The following is an 11,622-nucleotide window of genomic DNA, read 5'->3' as shown; positions in this document are numbered from 1 at the left end:
GTAGCTCAGTGTGGATTATGTGAAATGCCTGCTCAAAGCTGATTGGCTGAGGGCAGCCATGTGACTGAAGACAACAAGACATTATTAAAAATCCAAGTACAGATAAACACACCAAATTTCAGCTTGATCTGACTTACGCTTCCTGAGAAACTAGAACTAAACTCTCGTTCATACAGTCTCTGAGAAATGTAGCAGAAGGGGCGGGGCCATCAAAATCCTGATGCTCTGGCTGAAAAACATTCCTGTTTCTGCCATTATCAGAGAAAATAAAGGCTGTTTTTAAAAGATGCCAATAATCATGAAGAGTAAAGTCTCATCTTTGATATCACCCCTGAGTTGATTATTTTCCCTAAACAAAATATCTCTAAGTGGTTTATTCCTTTGAGAATACACCAATTTAACACTGGTTAAAAAAATGTTTCATTTATTAATTCATTAATGCACAATATGTCATGCTTTTTATCCATTTATAGTTACATTTTAATATTGTGGAATGTTTATGCAACCTATCAGAATCTCCCCGCACTTACGTTATAGCAGCTATAAATAGTTGTTTCTTTAAACACACACACACACACACATGCACACACACACACAGCTCGTCACATTACTCAGAAACAGCAAAGCATAAAATTCCTTTGTAATGGTGAAATCCTCATTTTGGAAAAGTTAGAGCTTTACCTGTGAATGCTACAAAGAGAGAGAATTCTGTTGTAAATATTCACTAACTTTACAGAATCCACGCTGATGAACTAGTGAGTGATAATGAATAAATAATAAATGTCATATGGGTGTCATGCTAAAAGTTAGCCAAGTGTCCTGAAGGCTAAACTATTTTCTAATAAGAGGAAATGTTAGAGTTTGTGAAATAAAGTGAGAAAAAAAAGATTATATCGTGGAGATCCATACAGACAGCACTCCTTCATAAAGGGACATGATTGTTACTGTTGCTGTGATATCACAGAGAGAGAGAGAGAGAGAGAGAGGACACTGGAGAATTTAAGGAAGTGGGGTCAGGTGCTTGACAGGTGGCTGAGTCCCAGGTCTGGCATGAAAGAGAGAGAGAGAGAGAGAGAGAGAGAGTGAGAGAGGAATGAGGGGGTTATTGGCAATAGAGAGAGACACACAGAGAGACCCCAGGGTGATTATTGACATGTGGCCGAGTCCCAAATCTGACCAGAGAGAGAGAGTGGGGGGGGGGAGAGAGAGAGAGAGAGAGTGAAATACAGAAACAGTGAGACAGATAGGGAGCAGTGAGCAGCTGTGGATGTAATTCGTATAACACACTGCTTGTGCTCTGATTAAGCAAGCGCTCCGGCCTCTAATTTCCTCCTGACACTGGTTAATGTTTTATATCTCAATCACACACACACACACACACACAGATTTACACACCTGGTCACCTGCCGATTAGATGGTGTCCTTACATCAGAACCAGAGATTGTGTGTGTGTGTGTGTGTGTGTGTGTAATATTGATAGCCACCACAGCAGCATCAGTTTTCAGAGTGAGAGAAGAACAAAAAATCCCTGAGTGGAGTATTGCCATCATAGTGGGACAATCTGGATGAGTCTCTCTCTCTCCCTCTCTCTCTCTCTCTCTCTCTCAGCATTTTCGCACGCCTCTGACCTCATATGGGTCATCAGCACATCTCTCTCTCTCTCTCTCTCTCTCTCTCGCTCTCTCATTCTCTCTCTCTGAACATGTTGTTAAGTTTCTAGTCATTACTGATAAAACATGGCTTGCACAGAAGTCTAATAGAAATGTCACTGCCTATGTTCAGACCCAGGAGGCCATTTCTCCCAGTCACACCCTTCCATATATCTCCACCATGCCCAGTGTCTGTTCTGATGTCACTGTCATTGTCGAGTCAGTAGGAAGAACCCTCTTGAGCACCCGATTCAGCCAAATATGCTGAACTGCTATTTGGTGCACATGTACAAATGAACTTTTGGTTTCTTTCATGGGACTCGAAATAACAAAGAGACAAAACCACTTGTCCACAAAAAAAATCTAAATTTGAGGCCCCTTAGTCTGAAACTGGGGAGTATCACCACAACCCATGGAGCCTTAAAGACAAACTGCTTATGTGAATACACCATATCATTACTCCACTCAGGCAACCAGCATGTTCTAGAGGTTTCTGCCCTTGTTAACCTCAGAAGCAATGAAATCAGTGCCAGTGCAGTCAGACCCTTCATCTGGCCCTGTTCACTGACAGAAGACAGCAATTCCCAGTTCACCTAGTGCACTACACCTGGTAGCTACTATACTAGAAACACATCTTTCCTCTCCCTATTCAAGCCATAGTGCTGGTTGCATATTTTCAGGCACTGCTTCTAAACCTAGTTCCTGACCGCACTGCATCATACCACACAGGTCTCCCAGACAAGATCACTCAGATATTCAAGCTGCAATGCTGAAGATGTTAAAGATGCTGGAATTGGTGGAATTACAGTGTCACGTAGTAGAAGACACTAGTGATAGAAGCTACCAATGCCAGAGAATAGGTGCATACTTCCATGTCAAAAAAGTAAGCCTGATGCAGAAAAAAAACAAACTATTTAACAAATGGTAACAACTACTGTGAACCCTAAACTCAAAAGCAATTCAGATGCTATAGCAACTATATATGATCCTTATAGATACAGGTCTTTCACCCCATCATCAAGCTGCAGATACCTCTCAGCCTGTCCTGCCTATGACCTCTCCTCTTTATGATGGAACTTCACCTCCCACTTTGAATATATTACCACCTCCTGTTCATACCACCACCTAGGTCTTTAACCTTTCCCATGCCTCTTTCTACTCCTGCCTGTTCTTCTTTAACTTAAAATGAGGCTCTCATGTTGACCGCCTCCTGAGCAAACTGCCACCATCATACTACCAATGAGTTCTGTTTAAATACAGGCATCATCTAGACTGGTACAGTTCATTCCATACACTATTCCTGACAAATGGGGTAAAATCTCATGCCAAATAGAGTTAAATATGAGCTACATGATACACTGAGACCAACCAAGATGAATTTATGCCAATCAAATTAGCTGTATTGATCTCCTAATAATCCACTTCCTGGGGGACATACAAGACCTAAGATGACCACCAAGTTCAGGCACTATTGTCTGTACTACCATAGTACAGAGCACATACTGAATTGAAGAGCTTAAAATCCAAATATATGAAGAAGTGGATAACAATTGGGGTGGAAAGCAGTGCCCTTAAGGTCAATATTCCTTTGTCAAATGTCTACCTATACTGACCAAACCACTTACAGAAAGTAATGTTAGAGGTGAGAAAAGGTCTACTTAACCACTAGAGTTAACCCATCAAGAGCTTTGTTTTACAAGATGACAGCTCAGAACATAGCATCATACTAACCCAAAACACCTAAGATACTGCTCAGTAGCCATGCACGAGCCATCCAAGAAATATGACAGAGCCAAAAGTCTTGGACTTTATAAACACTATTATGCAGTAGCAGCTCTTCAGCACACATTTCTTTGGTCCCATTCCTTTGGTCCCTGCTGTTTGCTCCCTGCTGTCACCATGACGGCTCAGCCATTGGTCCGCCTCGGTTCAGTCAAGACCCATCTACTGATGGCCCTGTCTACCTCCTGTACATGCAGAACATGCTAGTGCCCCAATCTATTAAGCATCTATGGTTTGTGGTATATATCTTCCCTATGTAAGTAAGAACACAACAATGAATTCTAAAAAGTACCAGCATGCACTGAGTTGCCTTCAGACACATACCACAAGGATCAGTGCTGGCTTTGGCGCACAGACACTGTGAAGCTAATAGCTCCCAAGGAAGCAGTGCTGGCAAACATTTATAGCCCAGAACAGAGACCTAAAGACCTCATTCGGTGAAGAAGTGTATTGCCGTGAAATGCAGAAATTAGTGTAGACTGAATATGTGGTAGAAATATCACTCCAAGAGGCTGAACAGACTGCTGAGTCCTGGTTTATCCCTGATAAAGACATGATTGTGTTCAACTGTTCATTTCTATATCAGGGACAGTGTTTTTGAGAACTTTCTCCTATATGGTCCTACAAGCAGTCTCTTTCCTGCTTGGTGTAGTCCTCTGGTTTCATGAACGGTGTATGGCTGCAAGTGAAGACATCAAGGACATCAGGTTCTATCAGGTTTAGGTTTTACCAACAAATAGCAATCTCTTGTATTTCACCTGAAGGAACTTGAAGAGAACAAGTGGCAAGTATTCTACTTTGGCACTATATGTAGCCCTTGTGTGCTATATATGTGCTGCAGTGACCACAGGAAAGACAATCCTGCTCTACACCACTCAGTCAAGCATTCATTTTATGTGGAATCTGCAGTTTTGAGCTTTGCCAGTAGGTTTGCAACAGACCTGCAGTAATTAAGCATCTTCTTACAAATGCTAGTTCACAAAGCAATAAGTTACAGTAATAACAAAACCAGCAAAACCTTTAGGTTGTGATGGAAATACCAGCAAGACACACTGGTACACCAATATTATATTTATTAGCAGATGCACTTATCCAGAGCGACTTACAGAAGTGCTCTATCAGTGGAAACATCAACAATGGTTCATTAGGTCACAGACTAAGGATATCATCAGTCTAAAACTCTGTTGGAGGAAACATAGCACAATAACAGCCAGTGACTCCAGCTGTTCAAACATCTAGGGGAAGTTCATTCCACCACCTTGGTGCCAGAACAGAAAAGAGTCTAGATCTATACCTACCTTGTACCCCTGTGTCCCCCCTGTATTCAATCAGCATCCTTCAACAGCTTCTCCCGTGAAACCTGCCAATATAAAATATTTGAAAAACCTCAGACTGACATAGAGAGAGATGGTAGTATTCACAAAATAATCCTGCAGGGGGCATTACTCAAGGTACTACCTTGAAGGACCTGACCCAATGATACCCCTGGACATGCAGACTGAACCTTCGGTGTCAATCAAAAGAGCATTGGCTCAGTAAGCAATACTGAGACACAGATGTAAAGAAGTCTGCCCTTTCTTACATCTCTATAGCAGGGCCAGGTCACATTGTCCAGATTTCGACAAGTTTAGTACCTAGGAAACCTTGTAAAGGCTACAACGGGAATCATTGAATGGGACTGGATGATTCTGAAAGTGATTATATAGTTGCAGAAAATCTAATTTCTCAGCAGGTATAGAAGGATTAATTTCCTGAGGAAATTAAGACTCTCACCTCAGACCTCTTTTTACCATTTGGTAGCCTTTTGGCTTCACTGTCACCTGATACCAGGATATCCACTTTTTGCAATGTATCTCACTGATTCAAACATTCCTACATACATTTGGTGGTGTCACATGACCACAATCTCACAACACACATCACAGCACTTGCACATATGAGTCTATAGTAAGGAGTGTGTGACAAGGTTTCAACGATTTCTTCGGTTTGTTTGCTCAATCTGCCAGTCTGCTATCACATCAACTTGTGTAAAAAAGAAAAAAAGCATTTAATAAAATGTCCTATTTCTTCCTGATACACAGCCAACTGACACAAGTGGTTTATCCTTGCAGACAAAACTCATGAGCGCCATCACAAAACTACTTTTGAGGGCTTCCTCCTGCCCTGTTTCTTTTCCACTTCCTCTTGTTTTTTTTCTCTTTGTCTCTGTCTTGCTCCTTTCTCTTTTTCTCTTTCTCTCTTATATCCTTGATTCCATTTTTTCTCTCTCATTTTTTCAGTCTTCTTTTCTCAATCAATCTTTTCCCAGCTCTCCCCCAGTCCTCTCCTTTACTTCTGCTCAGCTTCTCTCTCTCTCTCTCTCTCTCTCTCTCTGTCTCAGTAATCCGTTAGTGAGTGTGTGTGGTGTATATGTTAATGAGATGGCCCCCCCACACAGAACACACATTAATGGGCTGATGAATATGCATGCGAATTTGTTAATTAAGTTAATTATTCTGCTGAAAATGCATTCGTCTTCCAAGGACATCTTCCCCAGGATCCCAACCTGCTTCCCTCATTAGTCATGCGATATTTCATACGCAGTGTGTGTGTGTGTGTGTGTGTGATTGAGAAAAGACAAGCAAGTGAGACAGAAAGAGACAGCGAGAGAGCGAGAGAGCGAGAGAGTGAGGAACTCTAAACTTTAAGGTTAAGGGAAAATGTGTGTGTGTGTGTGTGTAAAAAATGGAGCCTTTCTCCAAAAATTCTTTAATATATTTTTTTCCTTAAAAAAACTACATTTATGAATTATCTTATTATTTGCTTTGTTCTTTATTTCAGAACACTGTCAGCAAAAATAAATAAATAAATAATAATAATAAATAAATAAATAATAAATAAATAAATAATTGTCCTTGCCCTATACCCCAATTAATTATAAAATTATACTTGAAATGCTATTTTCTATTTAAAAAAGGTGACTTTTTGTGGTGTAATTATATCAACACAACATATATTACTCTAGTCCTGTTCTGTAAGCATTAACAGACATTTCATTAGAGTTAAACCTATTTTATAAATTCTTAAAATGTGCTTTTAAGGATATTTTTTCTAATAAATGTTACAGGCTTATTTGCTTTTTTAGTGTGACAAAAAAATCCTCTGAATTGTGATTAACTGTTTGTTAAAACACTGAGCATGACTGAAGGGTTCGACACAATAATTGGTTCATTTGGTTTTTTTTTTTTAAAAAACTGTGGCTTTTATAATAAAAGACTCCAAAATTTTTACTCGGTAGTGTGTAGTGTTGCACATATTAATGTATTTATTTTATTATTATTGTCTCAGAAACCCCCCTCCCCAACTCACCCCCCCCAGTTGTTTTCCCCCTTAATTGCTTATTAAAACGCTTTTAAAATGAACTTTTCCTGCCAACTTTCCAACACATTAATTAATTGTTGTAGCCAATTAAGTGGCGTCGCACAAATGAGCTTCAGCGCAAAAGAGTCCTGCAGGGCCCTGTCTAAAATCACACACACACACACACACACACAGTTTCCCAGAAGTCTCATCACCGTTAAAGAAGTTAGTGAACCTGTCAGCTTGGTCCAGTTTCAGGAAAAATGATCATCAGCAAAACAGGTTTGTGTTTTTCATTTTATTTTTTTCTGAAACACAGAAAACATGATTTTAAACCCAAACACTTTTATCAAAATCAATTGGTTTATTTATGTGTAAATAATTACTTCACTCTGTTTAAGTCTTTATAACAGCTAATTTACAGTTGTGTGCACTTTATCTTATTAGAAAAAGTAGTAGAATATGTTCTATTATTATTATTATTGTTGTTGTTGTTGTTGTTGTTGTTGTTGTTGTTGTTATAATAATACATGAACTTACTAAATTATCAATTTTATGGTATGTTTTTAAAGTACATGGGTGGAGCAACACAGTAACATTTATTTTTAAAGCTAAGCTTTTTTATTTAAGATATAATACTTCAAGGGGACAACATCCCTTCATGAGCTAACATCTGATCACTGATTTCTGTTTGAATGGCATATAACAGATTTTTTTTTTAAATCATAAAACAAATAAAGAGTTTATTCTTCATTTCCTGGTCACCTGTATCAGATTCCTCATTTTCACTCACTTAGCATGATGAGGTGTGACGCAAGAGTGTGATGATGTTACACCTGTACATCATAACAAAAATTTACTTCGGCTTACTTTAGGTTTCTCAAAGCCAAGTTCGTAAGGAAAGCTGTGTTCGTTATTATTTCACCAGATTTCTGCTTGAGGACAATTGAAATCGAATATGTTGTACACTTAATTACAATTTCCAAGAAATCCTTGCCGTTTTATTTACATCTTCAGTGTACAAGCCCCGATGGTCTCGTAGTCTATCAGATAGCTAAGGACTGTACGTTACGCTTCAGTTAAATGCACTCAGATTAGCGTCCATTCATTTCAGTTTAGCATCCATTCAGGTTCATCAATGTGAAAAAACTATACTGTATATATCAGGATTTACACCAATTCTTCATCTACAAAATGCTACACAACATAGTGAATGCTATAGCTAGTCATGTACATCTGAAGTTAGAGAATCCACCGGACACAGTTTTGAACCTGAAGCACCCCTGACCCTACCTCAGTAAAATGTTCCAATGTGCTGGATTAGCAAGGAAAATGATACCTCGACTTTTCCCCCTAGAGGGCATGAACTCCATTTTATATAACAAATCATGTTGAGGTATGTTGTATCACATATGGGATGTGGTAGTTTAGTGGTGACGGTGTTGGACTACTGACCGGAAGGTTGTGAGTTAAAATCCCAGGTCCACCAAGCTGCCACTGCTGGGCCCCTGACCTTAACCCTCAGTTGTATGAGATAAAATGATAGTTGCTTTGGATAAGGGTGTCTGCCAAATGCCAGAAATGTAAATGTAAGCTTTTTCACTAAATATTTTATATTCTGAAATTTATTTATGCTTTCACTAAAATATAATTTCTCAGTATCTGTTTACATTTTAAGCTGCTAAATAAATACTAAATAATTCCCAGTCAAACGTTTCCTATAATGTCAGTGGCTGATCATTAGCAAAATAAAAAAAAAAACAAGTAAGTGAGATTACAGTAACTGATCACTACGTTCCCTAAGAAATGACATCATACATCACATGACCTCTCATAATGAGCTCCTGAATACTGATTGGATGAAGAATTGTGTATGATGCATGTTGGATAAAACACAGTACACCAGATGAATCAAAGTTGAATGAAGTGACATGGTGGATAAAGCATAGGGTATGATTTGGGTTCTGTATGAATGAACTGTATGAATGAAGGTTGTATGATATTGATTAAAGTGTGTTGGATGATATGAATTGGATGGATCATGTTGGATGAATCATATTGGAGGAATCATTTTTGTTAAAATATATTGGATGAATTAATTTGGATGATATGAGTCGGATGAATCATATTGGATGAATCATATTGGATGAATCATATTGGATGAATCATTTTGGATGATCATCTCAAACCTGCTTGTTTCGTTTAGAAAAAAAGGTTAACTGTTGAAGACTTTATATTAATTTTGATAATCCAGAAGACTCTCTGAGAACAGCAGCTGTGTCCATTCCTGATTCAGTACGGGAATCGTACGTTAATCACAACGTAATAGGACCCATTTGTAATGTTGACACTCTTCATCTAACATTCAGATTACATATAGAAAATATAGCCCCGTTACCACAGTCTGGAGCTATTATCTCCCAGAAATATCAACTATGATCGGATCACCAGCAGATCACACAGAACTTAATCAGGCAATTGAATTGAGTGTGCTATGCTTTTTTTTTTTTTTACAAGAGAACAAACTAGAAATTAGCAGTATTTCAAACAGCATGCCTCATCAGCTAAAGAAAATAACGTACTCCTAAATTCGTATTTAATACTATTTAAGACCACTATGTACCTAAATCTTTGAAACTAGCAGCTATCAAACCCCTGGTTAAAAAAAGACCTCGACCCCTCTCAGCTGTCCAACTATAGGCCAATATCAAACCTTCCCTTTATCTCCAAGATCCTAGAAAAGGCTGTAGTGCAGCATACTTACATAGGAATAACATTCATGAAATGTATCAGTCAGGATTTAGGCCCCAGTACTGAGACAGCACTGGTTAAAGTGGTAAATGACCCACTAATGGCCTCTGATCAGGGTTGTGCCCCTTTCTTGTGTTGCTTGATCTTAGTGCAGCTTTTACACCATTGATCATACTATTCTTGTTAATGGACTACAAAATATTGTTGGTGTTAACGGAACCTCTCCTGGCTCGGGCGTTATTTGACTGATCGTTGGTGGTGGCTTTTCTGTGCATACTTAGATAAAGTTTGGCATTCCACAAGGCTCTGTTTTAGGCCCCACTGCTTTATATATATTATTGCTTTATATATAATATTGTAAACATCCACTTCCACTATTATGCTAATGAGACAGAGCAAAGCCAGATGAGAGACACCAGCTTATTAAGATTTGAAGAATGTGTAAAGAACATGAGACAGTTGATGCTTATTTACGAAGCTCATGCAGACAATATTTCTAGGATAGCTTGCTTTCAGTTCAAAAATGTTGCTAAGACAAGAAATATATTGTCACTATGCATTGCAGAAAAACTAGTTTGCAGCTTTCAGCAGTGAGAGTCCTATCTAAAGCAGAAGATATAATCTCTATCTTATCCATACTCCCATACATTTTACATTTATTATAAATTACTTATATATGATTACATGCCACAGTACCTAAGCAAACGTTTATGATCCACCACGCCTTCTATGATCAAGGTGCAGGCTATTTGTTGATATGTTGAAGGCTACAGCAGGGGCAGATCTTTTTCTTAAATAGCCCCACAGTTACAGAACAGTCTTCCAATTAGTGTTCAATTAGTCTTAAATCCAGGCTAAAAAACTATTTGTTTAGCCTTTTGAGAATGTCTTTTCTTAGGTAAAGGCACCTAAGGCTTATAAGGTGTTGGTGAAATGGTATGTTCAGATACCATACACACACACACACACACACACACATTTACTCAGGTTTGTTTACAGTGGAGTGGCTGGAGCTTCAGGTCTAAGGAAGCTGTCATGTCTGTATCACCTTCTGGCTCTTCATTTTAGTTCTGCTGTCATAGCTAGTCTTCCCAGAGTCCCTGTTTGCACACAACGTACAGCATCCTTAACCATTACGTAAAAATGAGCATAATAATGTGTTTTTTCTCTCTCTCTGTACACATACATCTCCTGAAATACCAGTAATCCTGACCCCTTCTGCTCAGCTCAGGGTCCTGCCTGATCCATCCTGATGCCCTACTTCTTGAAACCACTTGGAAACCATTCGCTTCTCCACATGGACAGCCTAAAGATACTTGAGACTGCTGTGGACAACAACAGACTTCAAGTTAAAACGAGAATGAATTTCCTGGTTACACAATTGCATTTTTTGGCCATTTAGTACACATTTACAGAAGGGTATTATTTATAATCACAGTTATCAGGTGGCACCCAGATGAGGATGGGTTCCCTATTGAGTCTAGTTCCTCCTCATGTCACCTCAGGGAGGTTTTCCTTGCATCCGTCGCCCCTGGCTCACCCATTAGGGATACATTTCTAAATGTAAAATTTATATCCATATTTCTGTAAAGCTGCTTGTTGTCCAAAGAGTTATATACATTGAATTGAGCGTATTGGATGATATTTGTTGGGTGAAGGCATGCTGTTAGATGAAGCACACAGGATGAAGCATGCTGTATGAGGCATGTTGTTTGCTGTGTGTTGGATGAAGCGTGTTGGCTGAGACATGTTGAATGATGTGTGTTATATGTGGCGATGTTAAATGGAGGCGTGATGAATGCTCAAATCATTTGGATGAAGAATGTTGGTTGAGGTGTGTGGTGTGAGGCATGGGGAATGAAACCTGTTGGATGAAGTGTGTGGGATGAGGCTTATTAGATGGTAAATGAAGAGGGTTGGATAAAGCGTGATTATGATGGTGTGGATAATAAAACAAAGTGTGTATTCCTCTCTCTTTCTCTCTCTCTCTCTCTCTCTCTCTCTCTGAGGGTGTGTGTTAAGATTAGGTCATTACGTTGCTCCTCTGCAAAAAAACTACAATTTCCACTCTGGTTCGCAGACTTTGGGAAAATAAACGCAG

Source organism: Hemibagrus wyckioides, linkage group LG13, assembly GCF_019097595.1.
Source record: "Hemibagrus wyckioides isolate EC202008001 linkage group LG13, SWU_Hwy_1.0, whole genome shotgun sequence".
Lineage (NCBI taxonomy): Eukaryota > Metazoa > Chordata > Actinopteri > Siluriformes > Bagridae > Hemibagrus > Hemibagrus wyckioides.
Note: the sequence above shows the minus strand (reverse complement) of the source record.